A 20,145-nucleotide genomic window follows, 5' to 3' on the forward strand; every position below is an offset into this window, starting at 1 on the left:
ACAAAGTGGCGTATGACAGAAAGACGACTGAACGAGCAGAAACCTGAGCTCCTGTTGCACAGTGCAGCCACAACAGTGCTGTGCTTTGCAGAAGGGAAGGAGTGCTAATGTGGCTTCCTTCATATAGCCACAATGAATGTGGCTGCAAGCACTGAAGATCACCAAGCACTGCTCTGCCACACCTTCACACTGATTCTCTGCTGTGCTCCACCTCACCGTAGGCACACATGTGCAGGGGTACCTGACAGAGCAGGTTATGAGGAAATGAGGAGCCTTTTTTCATATGATGCTCAGGTAGACATCAACACTGTTGGTAGTAATCCTACCACTGGACACAGACAGCAGTCACTCTACTGAGGACACAATCAGAACTAGTATACCTCCCTCCCTCCCTCCACTCTGCTCTTTTGTCCTTTACAGTTTATTTTCCTAATCAAAACCAAACAGTACTCCTCACTGCTGCAATCCTCACTGTAACACAGCCAAAATATTTTTCAATTTAATTCAGTGTTTTAAAAACATGGTAACTTCCAATGATCACATTGATTGAGGCTTCCTCTAAGTGAATGAGAGCATTTGCAGATCTCAGAAATCAGTTTGTCTCTGAACAATAGAAAGACTTGTTAAATGGGAATCTAAGTAAAAAGAAGAATTACTGTAAGAAAAGAGATGTTGAAGACTGACAGCTCTTCTGTTGTTTTGACAGAAATACCTTGTGGATGACCTGAACATTTGTTTTGAACCACAATACTGGCTTGAGAATGGGTGAGTTATATTGGGAATGAGATCTAACTGAAACTTTTAATGCATTATTTATCTTAAAAGAAACATGATCACCAATTTTTATTTAAACGGGCTTGAGACACTGTTGCCCTATGGAAATAGGCAGGCTTGCTTAAAGAGACTTTGCACAAAATGTACCACTCTTTAATATTTATGAGACTTTTCCCAGGTTTGCTAAAGTTCAAGTACACATCTCTTTTTATTGAGTAACAATATTTAGAGTTAGCTAAAAATAATTTATTCCCACTAATTCTAATGTGAGCAAATAATTCTAAAACAATACAGCCAGGAAAATCTGAGTGCAGAATACTGAGCTTCTCTCATTCAGATATCTGGTCCATTGATAATCCTGGTACTGCAGCACACATAGGTAAAAGCCTCCTCAGTGCATTAAAACCATTTATTGAAGGTAACTCTGCTTGAATGTTTGAACCCAGGAAATCTCTGAGACTCTAGTTTTTCAGTTCTCAGTTCTAATGTTTCTTTGTTTGCAAATACAATAATTACCAGAACTGATAATAGAAAAATAGTTGGCAGACCTTGAAAAATAATGTATTTTATAGGTCAAGCCTACCCATGGTCAATTTATGACCAGAGTGTAACCGGAGCTGTGCAACAAAAACAATAGCACAGGTACAGTTTCTACCATAAAAATCACTTTTTTCCCAGTATATTTCTTCTATAATAACTTCTCTCTTTCTCCCTCTCTCCACACACCATTTTTGTGATGGCAGTTAGCCAAAGGCATGCAAGAATGAATTGCACTGTTGTGGCATTTAAATTATATCAATACTGAAATGCAGAATAGAGTCCTTCTCTATTTTATCTCTAAATTGAATGCTTTCACAGAGAGGCACTGTTATCTGCATTACAATTTGAGAGCTACATTAGTAAATCTTGAATGCTCTGAATTAGAGTATTCAACTTTTGAGATGGATGGTTGAGCTCAACACAAAAAATGTATTAAGCTGGAGATATGGCTTCATTTGGAGTGAACATGTATTTTGAAGACTATATGTGATTCAGAAACCAAGCCTAAATTTCTGGGGAGCCTGCATCCAGGTGAATGTTACCCCTTTTTTAAAGTAAATATTTTAAGATTTTCGTATTAAAACTATGCCTTCAAAATGATTCTCCAGGTACCATTTCCCTGTCAGATGGGGAAATCATGTAAATTCCCACTTTCACACAATCATTGGAGCAGTCTGGAAATGCTGCCTGAGAGTGGAGAAGGTTCCCATCTCTTTTATGGCACATTGCAAGCACACTAGTAACGCTGCAAGTATATTGATGGGGCCTGCATCTGCTAAGCAGTTATAAGGGTCTGAAGAAATGAATTAAATCTCTGGGTGTATGTCAGAGGTTTTATCCTTAGGACTTCAGTGACAGCAACCTCTCAATGCCCCACAGTCACACAAAGACCCTTTTGGCCTTTAACCAATCTGCAAGTTTTCAGGTTTCTGAGATGCCACAGGTGCTGGGTGCATCTCTGGGATATGCCTGGAAGTGCTGTGCTCACTGCTCTCCAGGGTGGGTGCAGAAATGAAAAAAATCCCTCCCTTTCACAAAAAACCACACAGAGCAAAAAAATGCATTTAAAATCTATGTTTGTGGAAAACTGATAAATATCATGATGACCAAATTGTGTGCTTATCTTGTGATAACCGAAACACGTATTCTGAAGCATAGTCTGTGTTTTCTTTTTTCATGTGTAGGTGTTATTTGCTAACAAATATCCAAAGCACAGCTGCTTCCCATTAAAAAAAAGGCACAGAAAGACTATTTACCTCACTTGGGCTCAAATGATTATTGCTATGAACCAAATGGTATTGAAAAAAAAGGTATTCCCACAATTGAAAAAATGAGGTCAGAAGTAGTTATACAAAAAAATTTTCTTTGCCCTAAAAATTGTTTCATTTGTGAAACTGATGTAAGTTATCTCACTGGTATAAAATGTGCCCTCAGTACCAGGATTATTTGATAATGCTGACCCAGAAACCCATCTGTGAAAAGCAAAGTCCTTCGTTCAAAGAAACTTGAAAAAGACGGAAGGACTTTGGGGAGAAAAACTGAGACGGGCTATGTTTGCAACCTCATGACAAGGCAGGTTTGAGAAGAACCCCAGAGATCTCTGGCCATGGCTGGAGACTGATCAAAAGCACTTGCAGCACAAGGAGTCTGCTTTATGCAGGCAAAGGAAAGTCAGCGCTGCGGCTGGAGTCCCACCTGTGCCAGGGAGAGGTGTGACCTGGTACTCAGCTGGAGACCACCAGCTCTGCCACCTGAACCCAGGCAGAAACTGCAACGATTCATGTCAGTATTTTCAGCCCTTTTCCACAGATACCACGTGCCAGCAGCTGATTTTCCTCTCTTGGTAGCTCCTTGCACCGGAGCAGCCATGCTGACCTTGGTGACATGGTTATGCTCCAACACCATGTCTGGGAAAGGAAAAGCCTCCAGTCCCCAGCAGCACAGTTCAAAACCAGCCTGGAGCTCACCCTGGCCCCACTCTGAGAAATTAGATTATTTTTGCCAGTGCATGAAATAGTGTCATATGTTGAAGTGCAAAATATCCCTTTTGTTTCCTCTTTGACTTAAAGAATCCTGGAAGGGTTCACATCTGCATTTCAGTTTAATGAAGAACACTTTTTTATTGAATTCTGTCTGGTGGTGAAGCCCATTAGGGAACCTGTTAGAGATTTCAGGTGAAGGCTTGATCCCTTTGATCTTGAGTCCAGGGGAATGAGGAACAGGTCACATTTCTTTGATCTGAAGGAGACAATATGGGATCACATTGATATGCTTTCTGATCGTCCTGTAACCAGAAACCTTGCTTGCAATTTTTGTGCAACATCAGATATGGATTTCTTTCCTCAAACAAACCTATGGAGTCATCTCCTAGGAGAAAGGAATGGCCCCTGTGAGGGCAGGGGTTGCAAGCTGTTCAGTTTTTCAAAGACCTCCTGCTTCACCTCTCCTCCACCAGCTAGGACAGCAGTTAAGCAGGATTTTCAGATGCTCACACCAGAGAGTCGCATGGGAGCCAGAAGGAGAGACTGCTTTTCTGATGGGCTTGCATATTCATTTTCTGTAAGTTTGCTGTATACAAAAAGAACAGTTTTAATGTATCACTGATATAACTGAGCATGTGATACCACCCATGAAGTATCTGCCAGAAACTCTTGTGTTTCTTTCTCTCTTCCTGATGGATGTCCCGCAGCAGTGGCATTTCTCATCCAAGCTGGACCTGATAGTGTTGTTTGTGAAAGCATATGGAGGATGTGATGAATTGTTATTTATTATTTATTATTTAGTTGCTATTTAATTATTTATTTATTATTTGAGATTTATTAGAAACTAGTTCTTCACTAGGAGAGTGATGTTGCACTAGAACAGGCTGCCCAAAGAAGTTGTGGATGCCCCATTCCGAGAAGTGTTTGAGGCCAGATAGGATGTAACATGAGTAATGGGGTCTAGTGGAAGGTGTGCCTGCCCATGGTGGGAGTTGAAACTAGATGATCTTTAAGATTCCTTCCAAACCACTCTATGATTCTGTTTGATTTGATCCATTGCCATTATGTGGCTGATGCTGACTAAGTCCATTCCTGCACAAAGCTGAAGTGATGTTTATCTACTTGCGCAGCAGATAAATTTTATCCAGGGTAAAGCACTGACCCTCTTAGCACCTCGATGCTTTCCTGCATGAGTCTGCTCTTTCACACCTTTATAACTGGTGGGATAACCCTTACCTGGCTGCTAGAAGCTGGAGGAAGGCACTAAGCCTGAGCAGACCTTAGCTGGTTTGTTACCCTTTGCTCCCCTCAGAGAGAGGGGAGAGAGAGCAAGGCAGGCATCTGGAGGAATTGTTCTGAAACCCTCTGATTGCAAAGAATAAGCCCAGGGGCTTCCAGGGCAGCTCCAGGTCTTTAAGGAATAATTTCACAGCACTTCATGCTGTATCGTAAAGGACATATTTTATTATTTGATCCTCATTCAGAAGGACATCCCCCCTGTTTATTTTGAGCACGTGTGTCAAAGGACCCACTGAGAGCTTTGGGCTCTGCTCCTCACTGCATTCCCCTGTTCTGGCTCCCTGTGTGCTGGGGATCATTCCCCACATGCTTTGTGGAGCTCAGCTGGAAATCAGCTCTGATTTTATCCATTAATTTTGCCTCTTCCCTGTGTTCCAGTTTTCAAAGTATTTCGTTCAGAAATAATTTAAGCAACTACCATCTCTCAGCCTTCAAAGCAGCTTTGTCTTTCCTCACTTACATTAGCTATGCCTGAAAAGCTCAAGAAAGTGTGGTTCAAGAAACCATTGCCCCCCAGCTACCTTCTCCTGCACTGGAACCCACCAGTCAGCTGGAGTTGTATCTCTCATCACTAAAGGTACCAGGTCACGGTGTGAAATAGAGGTGGTCTGAGGGTCTCTGGCCACTCTCTCTGGTGGCAGTGGTGATGCTTCCAGATGTGGTAGATGACAGAATCACACCATTTTCCATGCACAGATCCAAGCCATGGCTGCACTTGATATCTGTTGTGCTGTGGACGCACGAGAGGAGCAGTTTCTAGGAAGGATGGGTTGAGTAAAGGGGAACCACAAAATTCTCCAGAAGAGCACATCATATATGGGGTAAAGAAAGAGCCCTCCTTTTGGCTTTGCATGGTTCCTTGTGTTGCATGCACAGCAGGGGGGCAAAACTGACGGGAAAATCTCCTCCTACAGCAGACACAATATCTGGATATAGGCAGACCCAAGACTGAAGCAGTTCTGTGTTCTAGGACTGTTAATGCATGGAGTGATTCACTTTCATTCAGTACAACAGCACAGGTAGGCATGAGATTATTGTGGGGCTAAAAATGGTTTATGAACCTCCAACTGAAATTTCCAGAATACCAGTGTCTTTTGGGGGTTCCAGCAGCTATACCACAATAGCAGAGACCTGAAATTTTATTGAAAAACTCGAAAATGGACAGATACAACAGAGCAGAGAAATGTAGCCATGTGAGTAAGTGAACATAAATGTGATTAGTAAAGAAGTACCATGGTCCAGAGGGATAACAAGTCAGCAGAATGTAAGGTGAGGTCTAAAGACGAAAGTGATGGCGTCATATGTAATGAAAGCCAGTCAAGCTCCAGGAACATTTTTTATATTTCTTGTGATCCATCTCACCAAAAATGATAATTACTGTAGCAATTGGTTTACCCAAAACATGTTTTCTTCCTCCTCTTAACAGGCCCCTTTTAAAGCCAACAAATTTTCTTGGATCTCTGTGGAGAGCACAACTTCCTTTTAAATTGATAAATTATAGCACATAGTATCCTGCTTTTTAAAGAGTACTGACGAAATGCTTTCAACTCCACAAAATGTGTATCCTCCTTTTGAATGGATTCTGTCAAATGTGAATCTGTTTTAGTTGATAATTGCTAAAGGAAGTGATGTACATAAAATTAAGAAGCTAGTCTCTACCTCAGGTGTTTCCCTGCTGTGGTTCCTATAAAAATACTCAAGCCTGCATGAGGCTTTGTGGTCTGGCAGCTTCCCTGTCCTAGATATCCCTTCTAGGTTGGATCAAGCTCAGGGGTGTCCCAATGGGTCCCAGCTGCAGCTGGGACAATGGCAGCAATGGACCTGAAAAACCCAGGACATTCCAGCAGAACTTCTTATCTAATTTATTTAATTTTGTCTCTTTTCTTCTAAAAATAGAAATGTACCTCTTTGTTTAGTGGCTTGATGAAAACACAAGTGCATATTCACATATTCTACACAAACATTACACAAGTGGCTGTTTTCTTCATGGGTTACTTTGATTTTACAAGGAATCTCTTTTCTTTGTGTAGGAAATCAGAAAGACAGAACCTTTTTTTTTCCAGTGCAGCTGACATTTTACAATTCAGGGTTGAGAAAACAAGAAGAGAGTAAAATGTATTCATATTTAAGTATGAGAAGGTATCCCTCTTTGATCTTATTTTGGCTAGGATCAAGAACACCCAACAGGCTAACGACACCTGCGGCATTTGTAAAGCTGGAGTAGTAGAGACACTTTTGCCTTCAGCACTTCTCCCTGCTGCTATAAAATTTATCAGCATTATATGCTACTCAGACCAGAAGGTCTCTGCTCTTGTAGCGTTTATGAGTTTTGCAGGAGTGCCAGAGTGAGGAACTCTGAAATCTTCCAGAAACCATTGAAATTCCAGAGCCATAGACTGAGAAATTTGCAATTCTTATAACCTTTTTTGCATAGGAAATAGATTTCCATCAATCAGGAGGTATAGGGGCATTCCTATGGGAGTACCTAACTGAAATTAGCCCAACAATCTCACTCTAAAATAGTAGAAGGCTCCAGTCTGAGCTAACATAACAAGCCATAGTTATTAGGTGTAGCTACCTTTGAGATAAGATTTCTGTTGCCTTTCCTCCAGCTATTAAAAGCAACATAGAAAGATGAAGGTTTATGCTGTTTTTTCCAAAGGTGAAAAACTCAGGAATGTGCTAGGGATTGTAAATATTGAAAACTGCTGTAAGACTAGCCCTGAGGTTCCTCCACAGCTTCTGTGAATCTGAGAAAAATTTACAGTTAATTAAATTTTCATGTGTGTTTAGGTAGATCTGTCATGATAATAAAAAAAGTCCTTATAACCTTAACTGGAAAAGATTTTTGCCTTTTGGCAGCAAGTCTGGTGAAGCAGTCATAAGGAGTACCCTAAAAAGCAACACAGGGTTCAATTAAACCCTGCATATACCACATGCTTCACTGTCACAGACAGCACTGAAGTAATGGCAGACATAATCCTGAAACCCACTCTGACTGTGAAACCTGTGAAGTGACTGATATCCAGGGGAGAGAAATAAATTAAAATCTAAACTTCTTCTTGGTTTGCTGCAAGCAGACTCTTGAAGAAATCCAAAGCTTACACTGAGTATGCTCTTAAGGAATTTTTTAAAATATCCAGACTAATTTTATAAATTGAATTGAATACTACAGTGGGCCTCCCATGTGATCCAGGGGAAGAAAGATCTTGACTACCTTAGGGAGGAGAAACCTTCAGATGAATAAAGTTGTACCTCCTCAGTTAGGAGCTGTATGACTGCTGGGGCAGTTGGGCCCAGACTAAGAAAACCAACACCACTACACAGCAAGGAGAACTAATCTTAAAGCAAAGTTTATGAGCTGCAATCTCATCTTCCCTGGCATTGAGGAATGAAAGCAGAACTGAGAAAATGTCTAGCAGGTGAACTGAGGTGCTAATTGTACAAGAAAGCAGCAGATTCACAGGAGGAAGAAGCACCTTCCAAGTCCTCAGCCTGGAAAAGGGTGATGGGGGTAGAAAACATTTAGAGACATGAAGGAAGGGAAAGCTTGAATGAAGTTCTGTCTCCTGTAACTCATCTCTGTGCTAAAAAATGTTTCTAGAGGTATGTTCTCCAAAGGGTCTGGCTGCAAACCCCCTTAGGGAAACTGGATGGGTTTCCACCAGCCCCAGAGCATCATCCTCCAGCAGCAGCAGCCTCTGGAGGAGGAAGTATGGTTCGGCTCAGCTGGAGCTACACAGCTCTGCCCTGGGAGGCCTGGTAAAATGTGCCATACTTTTCTACATCTTGAATGATCCTGACTAGCTTATTTATATATTTCCAGCTTCCAGCAGACCTGGAAAATACTCATTCTGCAGATGAGCTCCTGGTTATTCTCATATCATTCTGGACTGCACTGAAAAGCATATTTTTGTGGACGCTCAACTTCCCAATCTATTGTCCAGTTTCAGTTATGTTGGACAAAAGATCAAAAGTCTCAGGAAGAACCAGACATAGATCCTACAGACTCCACAGAAGCTGCAGGCTACAGAGAAGACACTGTGGTCCAAATACCCACAGGCTTACCTCAGCCATTTGTGAGACTTGAAAGAGATGTGGTGTCAAATGGTTGCCTGCACACTGCTGCCAACCTACTCTGCAGGAAGAGATTGTATGTATGTGCAGGGATAACAGAAAATCTTACTATAATTCAGTCCTAAAGCCAATCAAGCAAGAGACATAAATCTGTGGACAACTAGGTTTTGAAAGAACAGGTGCTTGCAAAACCGATTGTTACCTAATTGAATTTTGTATCCATTCTTGACATGTTGTTAATAATCTCCAGATGAACGTTTATGATCTGCCTGAATCTACAGACCTAAACCAGTAACTCAAAATGCATAGGAGAAAGTGATTATGTCAGCACCGCATGTTCCTCCTGGTGGTGTGCTGGAGACTAAACTCTTTAGTCAAGGTAACCCAGCTGGCTTTTCTTCCTGTACTGGCTCAAACGGGAGCTTCATCTATGAAGTGTTACAGTGGGCAGTGAAAGTATTAGTAGTAGCTCAGCAGGGAACTTCAGCCCTGAACTGAAGTTATCAAAACCAATGAGCATGTTCTTAAATGTGTGCTTAGGAGTTTGGCTAAACTAGGTAATGGTCTTGATTATGACCTAAAAAAGCTACGACTCAATTAAAAAAAAAAAAGTCAGATTTATTCAAGTTATGGGTAGTTTGGCCTGGATTAACAATTAAGGTTTAGTCCTTAGTTTGAAAAGAAATATACAGCTTGCATTGCTTGTTATTGGACTTGGATTTATCTGAAAGGATTCATTTATGTGAAAGCGCATATCTTATTTGTGGAAAAATCTCGAAATAATAATGAAGGCAAAATTACTACTGACTTCAGAAAGTCAGCATTTTTAATTGCTTCATACCAATATTCAATGATTTTGCTGGCTCACTATGGATGTCTTCTGAAAAGGGAGAAATTAAAGGTTTCATGTTTACTTTCACTAACCCTAACCCTAACCCAAGTAAACAGTTTGTGGAGAGAAAGGAAGAATTTCATGGAAATTAGGAGAGGTTCATTCCAAAGTCAGAAGGAAAAATCATGAAGGTATGATTTTAAAGGCCAAGTTAAAGTTGAAAAGCTAAAATGTCAGATGACTCCTTTTTCAGACTGGGGAGATGAATTTCTAGATTCATTAGGAGTAATTCTGCTGCATGGCAGCATCTCCCCCAGTTATGAGTACCATAATCAAAACTGTTACTCAAAGATGAATTTATGTAAAAAGAATGGGTATTTTGCCTTCCCCACGGATTTTGAAAAGCTGTCAAAAGGTATTTTATCTGTCCATTAGCTCTCATCACAGCCCAATTACATGAAATTACAGATAGAGAGCTTTTCATGATTGCGTTGAAACAGAAGTCCAATGTTGAAAACAAACTATGAAAATGTACGATGAGTACATAATGTACTGTTTCACATACAAAGTAAAATCTCTGTTATGCATAAGCACTTTAAAGTTTCTTAGGATATAACTTGGGATCTTGCTAGCTCCTATTTTCTTCCTAAGTCAAAGAATTTAAAGTCGTTACATTCTCTGTCATTTAAATGGGAATTTCAAACAGCCTGAAACTAAAATATTTCATCATTAGACTATTGGCTGCACACAGCAGAATGAAAGGATTTGCTTCTGCATCACAAGATTTGCTCTGGGTTCTAGTGCAAAGCTTTATGTTTTGGATAACTTTGTCTCTCAAGACCTGAAGGTCAAATGTTGTGCCATATTTCTCTGTATTTCAGAGAACTATGCTTTGCCCTCTTGGAAGCATGAGGAGGCAGAATTGCTATCAATTAGGAGCCGAAATGCCTATGATTCTATAAGAAAAAAGCTTATAAAACTCATTAGTAGGTGTCTTAAAATGTATTCTTTTTGCAGCTAATTTATTTTGATTGAAAGCTACAAATAATTTTTAAAATAGCAATGCAAGATTTCATTACACATTCTTAATTATATGAGTATACAAATACCCTAACAAAAGCCTTTGCTGTTTTCTTAACCAAATTAAAGCTTTACATGAAAAAAAATTTCATAAGCAAGGTGCATAATTTTCACTGAATATCCATACCTTCTGAAAATGCCCCAAACCAACCATTAACTTCTTTCTTAGAGAATTTCTTGCCATTAATTATGTGTTAGATGTGCAAAGGAACACTGTAGCTAAAAAGAATTCAACTGTAGAAATTACTTTTTGTGTCCTATTCCTCTGTTAGAGATTCCAGTTGGGCCTTTTGCCAATAAAGGACCTTAAAACTGACAGAAAAGCATTAGACACAACAGAAATCCATCACTACAGAAAAGCCTGGGAAAAGGAGATATGACAAATTACACAGGCTAAATCTGAGCAGCCTGGAGCCCCCGCAGATCCTGTGAAAAATGAGGCGTGTGGATTGACAATACAGGTAGCAGAATGTCTCTCTCCTGAAATGTAGACTTGATCCAGCTCTCAACCATTTTTGTGTAACAGACAAGTGAGGCCAATAGTTGTGTAAAAAACTAGCACGAATGAGATCAGAATAAAGGGCAAAATGTCCTTTGGTTAATTACTGCACTTCGCAGGATATACAGACAACTCATGTTAATGTGGCTGCTCCAGTACAACAATGCTGTGGTGAGACGAGATCTGGGACTTCAGCTGCCCCCTGGGCAGCAAAGGTGAGCAAAGGGAAAGTGGGCACCTGCCACTGGTAGGAGCAGGGAACCCAACTCACTTCCCACAGAGGAGAGGGATGATGCTCTTACCCTGGCAGGTGAAGTTCTGCAGTCACAAATGTGAAGGAGAGAAGCTCATGTTTTATCTGGTACAGCAAGAACCAGGCAAGGAAAGGTGGAACAGCTCACTCAGGATGATACAGAAAGCGTATCGCAGCGGTAGGTTTTTGAGGAAGGGAAGTTTTCCCTTTAATCCCTCATTTTACTACCTGTTTTTGGCATAAGGCAGCACAAGTTTATTCTCTGGCAGTTTATGCTGAGAGGTCTCTTGTGTTGGAAAGGAGGTGGAGGAAGGAGCAAGAGGAAAGGCACACTAGTACTCCAGAGCAGCTCAGGCAGAAATGCAAACTAATAAAAATGATGATGATGTTAATAATAATCCAATATGTGAAATAACTACAGCTGACATATGATCTATTGATTAAAGTCTTTCGTATGACAGGATGTCAGCCAGCAGAAATAGGAAATCAATACCTCATTTAACAGCAAAGAACGACTCAGCCTCCTCCAGGCCAAAGAGAGACAGGGCTGCTTGAGCAGACAGTATGAATTTATTTGATCTACTTTTGTGAAAAAGAAAGGTTTAATTATACTAAAGAATGAGTTTCTTTGAATCCAGTTGGGAGGGGGAGTTGTTAGGAAGCTTATGAGCAATTAGTCAATCTAACCAAACAACAGAAGTGTTCATGCATTTCAGTGCTTGTTTCTGGGATGTCAGGATTTTTGGATAAACCAATGACTGCATTGGTTTATTATTATTATTATTATTATGTACATATAACAAAGGCAGGAAAAGTAATGTTTTCAGGATGTGCATATTATTTATATATTTGCTGCAAAATGCAGATTCTGCCCCAAAAATTGGTTGTCTGCCACTGGGACGCAAAAAACATGTCCATGAGGAGGCCCTGATGGAGGAATGTTCTTCACACTGGATATGAGCACATTCCTCCAGGGAGGAGCACATGAGTGCATCTATTGCTCCTGGGTCACAAGAGTTTTCTAACCCATGCTTCCAGACATATGCACAATTGGGAGATTTTTGTCCTATCTGTTTTTTTTGGGGGTTTTTTTTGGTTTTTTTTTTTGAGGCAAGTATTTTAGTTCTAAGGGTTTTAGTCTTAATTCCTATGAATGAACCTCTGGTGAAAACAAAACTAGAAATAACTCATGCATTTTTAATGGCGAAAGCAAGACAGCTCAGGAATACAGGATCTGTGGGTGGAGTAGACATCACATGACATTTTTATAACTGAGTTGTGTACAAAAGATCTGCTGCTTCATGAGCCCAAAGTTACTGAGATTCACGAAGGACTCAAAAGGAGATAATTCTATGGTTTGCAGGTTGTGATTTGTGGGCAGATTATAAGGAGTCATACTTGCCTTATTTCTCTTCCTAACCGGAGAATAAAGCAACAAAAAAGACATGAATACAACAAAGCAATTTGTAAAACTACACAGGAAAGCTCTTCACTGCACCAGAAATACTGCATTTTCATGCATACAAACCACAAGTGATCTGCACAGAAAACTGATTCTCTACAGTTTCACAGAAAAAAAGGTATTATACATGTAGTTTCACAAGAGAAGCATCATGGTTTAGCATAGTTTGGGTTTTTAGTTAAAGAGGGCTCCATCAGCCACAGAAGTGATTCTTTTGCAAAGAGGTGCTTACAGCTTCCTCTAGAACCAATCAACTGGCTGGTTTGAACATTGGCAACTTTTTAAAGCCACTTAAGAAGCTCGACACGCCTCTGTGATCCACATCTAAGAACAAACAAAGCCCAGGAAAGCTCTCTTGCTTCTGGCTTTTGGACAGGTAACTGGGGGCCCGCGGTGCGGCCCAGTGAGGCTGGGCCGGGCCCTGCTCGGGGTGGGTCGGCCACGGTGCGGCTTGGATAAGAACTCAGCTGCTTCTGCTCACTGGAAAATAAGTAAGTAATGGATATTTTGAACCAAACCACTACAAGAAGGTTTAGCACGAGCACACTTTCCATCCAGTATCTCCCCACCCATTTTTCTTCTCCCCCACATCTTGCTCCTTCTTGTAATCCTGAAGGAAGAAGAATGTTGGGGTCTCCTCCCCCTGCCATGGAGCCCTGGGAGAGGGGCCCTGAGGGGACAGACACGGGGTTTCCCTGCCCCTGGTCAGCCTCATTCCCCATGGGTTGTTTTGTGTTCCCTGCGCGGGCAAGGACCCTCGGGTCCTGTGATTGCCTCAGTTCCTCGGCAGAGCCCCGGCCATGCGGCTGGAGAAATAAACATCTCTGAAACATCTAGCAAGAATCGGTCGATATATATATTCTTTCCACGGGCCTCGTTGACTGATACGCGTGTTGCAGTTTCCCCACTGTAACAGAAATCCTTCAAAGGCATGCCTGTTACCCAAGGTGCAGGGTGCACGTGTGAAAGTGTAACACTGAGAGACATGAAAAATGAGCACCTCAACAATACTGCATGCTCATCCCTGGAAGGGAACAGTGACAGCCTTGATTAAATTCATTATTTCATCTTTGTCCGCACCACTTAACCTTGCCATCGTGTAGCTACTGGTATTTAAGTTGCCAGGATGGCAGCACTTGGGCTCCCAGTCAGTAACAAGGGGTTGAGGGAGGGACTGAAGAATTTTCCACCACATTCCTTTTTTCTGTGTACATCTCCCCTGAACACAGGGTTCCTCTCCTGAACAAAGTTAAATTCCAGTTGTTTCTTTTCAGGAACTGGAATTAATGCTTTTTCTTTATTCTGTTAAATAGTCTATTCCTTGTTTTAGCAATTTTACCAGGTGGGTTTTATTTAATATATCACTTACTACCAATACCATGGTCCCCTGACAACATGGCTGTAAGTGATCTTTTCCTGAAGCTTTGTTGACAATCTCAGTGAAGAGTCAAAGATCAAAAAAGCAGGAATGCTAAATAACCTGTTAATCAAAAATACTGCAGCTAAAATTGACTGGCAGTGTATTCTGGGGAAATCCACAGAGTCACTGGTAATCCTTGCCAGTTCTCTGTTTTAAAAGAGGTGTTTATTTCCAGAGCAATAAATGGTTCACAAAAATAAATGAAAAACAGACAATGGAGAATTAATGAATCCATAATTTCAATATGCAGAGATGAGGATGAAAGCTCAGTGTTATGCAAGCATACATTTTTATTCTGCTTATTTTTGTAGCATACCCAACAAGGAGTTAATTTATTCTTGGTTTAAGCAAAAAAAAAAATATATATAAATTTAAGTTCACACTCTTGACTTGATTTTGAAGTTTTACTATAAATATAACTGTTTTCTATAACTATCAATACCAGGCACCATGTCCAGAGTATTGCACATTCTCAGTACATGGTACAGCAAACTAATTAAACCCTATCCTGGACTCCTAGGAAATGCACTAGCCCAAACATGTAACAGGCTCACTAGTTATAAGGACAACACCAAGTCTCTGGGGCCCTTGGAAAAGTTCCAATATCTAAGTTGTCTTTTCTTAACAAGTGATTAGCTCATAACAATCATGACCAGAGTACAAGTGCCCTGGTTTCAGACAGGGCCGTGGTTCAGAGAGCTCCCTCATTGCAGCCACGTGTCCAACATGCAGTGATGTGAATCCTCATGATCCGCTTGCACAAGCACACTGGAGTGCCACGACCTGCCCCTCTAGGGATGGACTCAAGCCTAAAAGGAGCTTTGGAGCATCATTCCCTGTAAAACCAAGGCTTCTCTTGGGATTGCAGTCCACTTGCTGCAACACTGCAAAGAGCAACTCTGTTTTTTCAGCCTAATATAGGCAAGCCTACTGCTTTAAAAAACCCCCAATAATACTGTTATTTTTGTATGGACATCTAGAGATTCAGGAATGCACATGTTGAAGCATGTGGTAATATTGCCTCATCTTAGAGACAAAGCACATGATTGTTTTAGTTTCACCTCTACAGCCCAGGCAAACCAGTGCTGAAGTGGAGTGGCATCAGCCTGTGTAGCTAAGGTTGGGATGTCCCAAGCAGAGCTGCTGTAATTGTCCTAAGAGTAAGTACTGGATCTGCATGGAGGATGACAAAGGTGACAATTATTTTGAATAGGAATGAAAACAAAACCTGAGCTATTTTTCAAGGCCTGAAACCTGAGCTGCTGGCTGAGCAGGTGCTAGCTGGGACACAGACATGCAACACAGAGAATTCCCTACCACAAACTCTCCCTGCAGTAAGGTCAAGAAAGGCACAATTCAAGGACAATAAGACATGGAAAGCTGTACTTTGCACAATTCCATATTAATTTCTATTCTAGAAATTTCTGTAGTAAGTTACAACTTTATTGTTTTTAAACTGTGTGATGGAAATACTCTCCTCCTTTCACAGCCAAGGAACCCAAGGTATGCAGACTATCAACCCTGTATCATGTTTCACTATAGGCTGTCCAACCTGCCTCCCAAAAAACCTGCCTGCAGCTCTGCTGGCTCCATAGAAATTGAAAAACCTTTGGGCAACTGCCACAGGACTTGAAAGCCCCCCACTACACACTGCCCCGAAGACGTCTCAGTTGGCATAACAGCAGCAATGGAAGATCCAGCACATCACCAGAGTGTGGACCAATTCAGAATACTTCATGCCCTTGGCCACCATCAAGCATGCCTATGCTCAGGTCTCCAAGCCTGGCCTGGCAGGTTCTGTAGCTGGGGCAGTCCAGCCACACCTTCGCCACAGAAGCATGATCTTCCCAGTGCAGAAACTGTACATGAAGTGAAATACAGCACTACCCAGTGAGCACCTACCTCATCCTTCGGACTCTTTGTGACTTTCTAGGATTGTTCTTGAAACTGTACAGTTTGAATATTTCATGCTGTATTGCAGCATACCAGCTGACATCTCAGGAGGAATTTTTGAATCCATATAAATTAATTATCCCTCCTACCCACAGATCATTTCTTCAGCAGGCTTGGACAATTTGTTCATTAGCTACCAGTTAAAAATCACCTAGCTTTTCCCTTCAAAGCTATTTTTCAGTTAATATTGTGTATGAGTGTTTTCTGTATTCTTTTGCATAGATCAACTATTTTGTTTATAATTTCTTGAAGCTTAAGTCTAAAATACCAAAGCTAGACATAGAATCACAGAATTACTCAGGCTGGAAAAGACCTCTCCTTGAAGGAGGCTTATATAAAAGATGGGGACAGACTTTTCAATAAGGACTTTTGCTATAGGACAAATGGTAATGGTTTTAAACTAAAAGACAGTAGATTCACACATGACGAGGAAGAATTTTCTTCCTATTAAAAAACAGTAAAAAATTAGTTTTACCAGTGGTAAAACACTGGAACAGGTTACCCAGAGAGGTGGAGATGCCCCCTTCCAGGATACACTCAAGGTCAGGTTGAATGGGTCTCTGAGCAACCTGGTCTAGCTGAAGATCTCCCTGCTTATTGCAGAGGCATTGGACTAGATGGCCTTTAAAGGTCTCTTCCAATCCAAACTATTCTATGAATCTATGATTCTGACTCATGCCAAAAGGCATATGTATCATATACTAAGAAAATGGACTTCCTGGGTTCAGCAAATGAAAGGCAGCAGAAGCAGCTGCTCAGGGACTGCAGATGGCACTGGGGAAAGGCGGTGCTTGGATCAAACACCTGCTGAAAATGAGAAATGGGAAGGAAGAAAGCTTATGGGTTTTGCTTTCATTACGGGTCCATCCCCAGGGAAGATTGACATATACTGTTAAAGTGTTAAAGTGTTTCAGTGTTAAAAGAACTTGCACGGTGTTACACAAAGTGTACATGCTGTCATGGCCATGCACAAGTCAGAAATGAAACTGAGAAATGAACAAATCTGAATGTACCTGCCCTGTGTCTGAACAGACAAAATCCCCTCCAGGGCCCTACCAGCACACCTGAACTTTGATAACCCTGTGATGTTCTGCCGAGCACAGGCTTCCAGCTGTGGCAGTGACTTTCTACCAAACTACAAAACTCCGAGCTAACCATTAAATTCTGTTAGGGCTGGAGTTGGATGGATGTTCTCAGGACAGATGTTAACTGTCCTTTTCCAGTTGCAGTTGAAGAGGGGGAATCAGCTAAGTACTGGCTGGGATTTGTGAGCCCTGGGGTGTACTGCCTGCCCAGACCTGCCTGGAGTGCCAGGACTCCAACCTTGTAACATGCCTGGGATGCACAGAAACTCCCAAGGAGAGATAGAAAGGGCATGAGTGAGAAACACATGGCCAAAAGCATCACCTTTGCATTTTCTAAAAAACTCATGCAATATCAGCAGTTAAATCCATAAAGCAATTGCAGAAGGCAGGACCTTTTTTCTAAAGCAGAGGCAAATTGCTGAAAGTTTTCTTCTTCTCCATGCTCAGAACAAAGGGCGGTTGAAGAGAATTTGTAGGGCAGCTGGTGAACCTCCTCAACAAAAGTGTAAGGCTGACTTTAATGTATTCCTGTCACAAGAAGTGAGGAGGTTTATTAAAGAGCACTGTACTCCAAAACCTCCCTTGAAGCTGTTAAATCTGATCTTTGGTTCTTAGACTTCATAGTGCTAATAACAAATTTTTATTTGGAAACTCTTATTGGATCTTTCAGAAGAAATCAGTACAGAAGAGGGAGCTAACCTGTGTCCATATAACTATGTGTCACACAAAGCACCAACACTTATTTTTAAAACAACTCTCTGCTTATGCTGAATACGCTCCCTAATCATAGGACTTTAAGGAGTATTCGTGCACTTGCTCCTTTTGCAAATGTCAAGATCACTAAGGGATTAACTGTAACATTTTATAATAATTTTTGCTTCTCAGCAGTTCGTAAGAAAATGCTTACACCACGGGAATTTCACTTTTTAAATTTTATTTGCCAGATTGTGAGATCAAACAGAGCCACACCAATTATCTGCAACTCTCAAATGACGGACACGCAAACAAAAATGTTTGCAGCAAAGCAAAGAAAGTGCCGAATTTCTTTGTAATGCAACAGAAAAACAAGGGTTGCAGCATTTTTAAGTGCTTTGATTAAAACTCTCAGTGGGACAATACATCAGGTGTTATTGCAAGGTCAGCTCTGCTGAATGAAGCCGAACCATATTCAGTCTCTGGTTTTGCAGTTATGTATATCCTTCTGTCACTACTTGGGACTACTGAAGCACAAAGCCAGAGTGTGATGTGCTCAGTTTGTCCTTCAGTTGCTTCATAAAGCAGCAAAACCAGCACCAGGTAAGGCACAGCTGCACCGTGAGATTTGTAGAAGACTTGGAAGAAGCTACTGAGCTTTCTCTTGGGAGTACTCTTGGAGGACAAAAGCAGCAACAGGAAAAGAGTGGTCCCCTACAGAAGCACATGGATAATAAAGCAGCCTCCAGAGATGAACCAGAGTCACACTGATGGCACATTGTCACACTTGACATTTCTTCAGGATTCCCTACAGCCTGGGGGCAGAGTGGCTGCAAAGCTGCCTGGTAGCAAAGGACCTGTGGGTGCTGGTCAACAGTGGCTAAACATGAGCCAGTGTGTGCCCAGGGGTCCAAGAAGGCCAATAGCATCCTGGCTTGTATCAGGAATAGTGTGGCCAGCAGGATCAGGGCACTGATTGTCCTACTCGGAATCAGCGAATCAGTCAGGCTGAAAGGGACCAAGTGGGATCAAGCAGGGATGTCCCAGAGCACAGGACTGCATCCAGATGGTTATTAAGTATCTCCAGTGAGGGAGACTCCACACCCTCTCTGGGCAGCCTGTTCTAGTGCTTGGTCCCCTGCACAGTAAAGAAATTCTTCTTCATATTCCTGTGCATCACTTCCTGTCCTGTGATTCTTGTCCTATTGGTTGGCACCACCGAAAAGAGCCTGGCTCCATCTTCTTGGGCACCCTCCCTTTAGATACTTATATACTTGGCACTGATGAGGCTACACCTTTAATCCTGTGTTTAGTTTTGGGCCTCTCACTACAAGACAGACATTCTCATGCTTTGGTGTGTCCAGAGAAGGGCCAACAGAGCTGGTGAAGGGTCTGGAGCACAAGTATGATGAGGAGAAGCTGGGAGAGCCAAGGGTGTTCAGCCTGGAGAAAAGGAGGCTCAGGGGAGACGTTATTGGTCTCTACAACTGCCTGAAAGGAGGCTGTGGCCAGGTGGGGGTCAGTTTCTTTTCTCAGGTAACAAGCGGCAGGACCAGATGAAGTGGTCTTAACTTGCACAGGGGAGGTTTAGATTGGATATTAGAAAAAAATTTCTTTGCCTAAAGGACTGTCAAGTATTGGAAGAGGCTGTCCATGGAAGTGGTGGAGTCACCATCCCTTGAGGTATTTAAAGGACAGCTAGATGTGGGGCTTGGGGACATGGTTTAGGGGTGGACTTGGCAGTGCTGGGTTAACAGTTGAACTCAATGATCTTAAAGGTCTTCTCAAACCTAAAGATTCTATGATTGCAATGAAGAAAATATGCATGATCAGCTTGGACCTCTGAAAATACCCACTTTCAGTGCAACTTTCTGGGTGTTGTAACTAGAGCACTGCTGATCTGAAGAATGCAGTATGTAGTTATGCAGAAACATCGTTTGCACCCTTACAGCCCAATTGCATAATCGTAGTGCTATATAAAGAGCTTCTCCACAGGGGACCCAGCAGGCACACTCAACAGTCCCTTCTTACATGCAAAATAAGGATCTGAACGGTGACATGCAGTGAAGCTTGAAATGTGAAAACAGCACACCAAAAGTTCAATATGCAATTAACCATAAAAGCAACACTTCCTCAGTTTTTAGAAGCATTTATAATATGATGTTTGAACTGATTTAATAGTATGGAAAAGACAGC

General features: G+C 41.6%; 1 protein-coding gene and 1 long non-coding RNA gene across 4 annotated transcripts in view; one reads left to right on the forward strand and one right to left on the reverse strand.

Annotated features, from left to right (window-relative positions):
• Positions 1-20,145, reverse strand: part of LHFPL3 (LHFPL tetraspan subfamily member 3) — a 244,467-nt gene that overhangs the window by 121,372 nt on the left and 102,950 nt on the right. The window lies entirely within an intron of this gene.
• On the forward strand, positions 517-9,720 carry LOC116442644. Its single transcript, XR_004239607.1, has 2 exons — positions 517-765; positions 8,422-9,720. It is a non-coding gene; the product is annotated as an uncharacterized LOC116442644 (long non-coding RNA).

This window comes from Corvus moneduloides, chromosome 4 (genome assembly GCF_009650955.1).
Source record: "Corvus moneduloides isolate bCorMon1 chromosome 4, bCorMon1.pri, whole genome shotgun sequence".
Taxonomy (NCBI): Eukaryota; Metazoa; Chordata; class Aves; order Passeriformes; family Corvidae; genus Corvus; species Corvus moneduloides.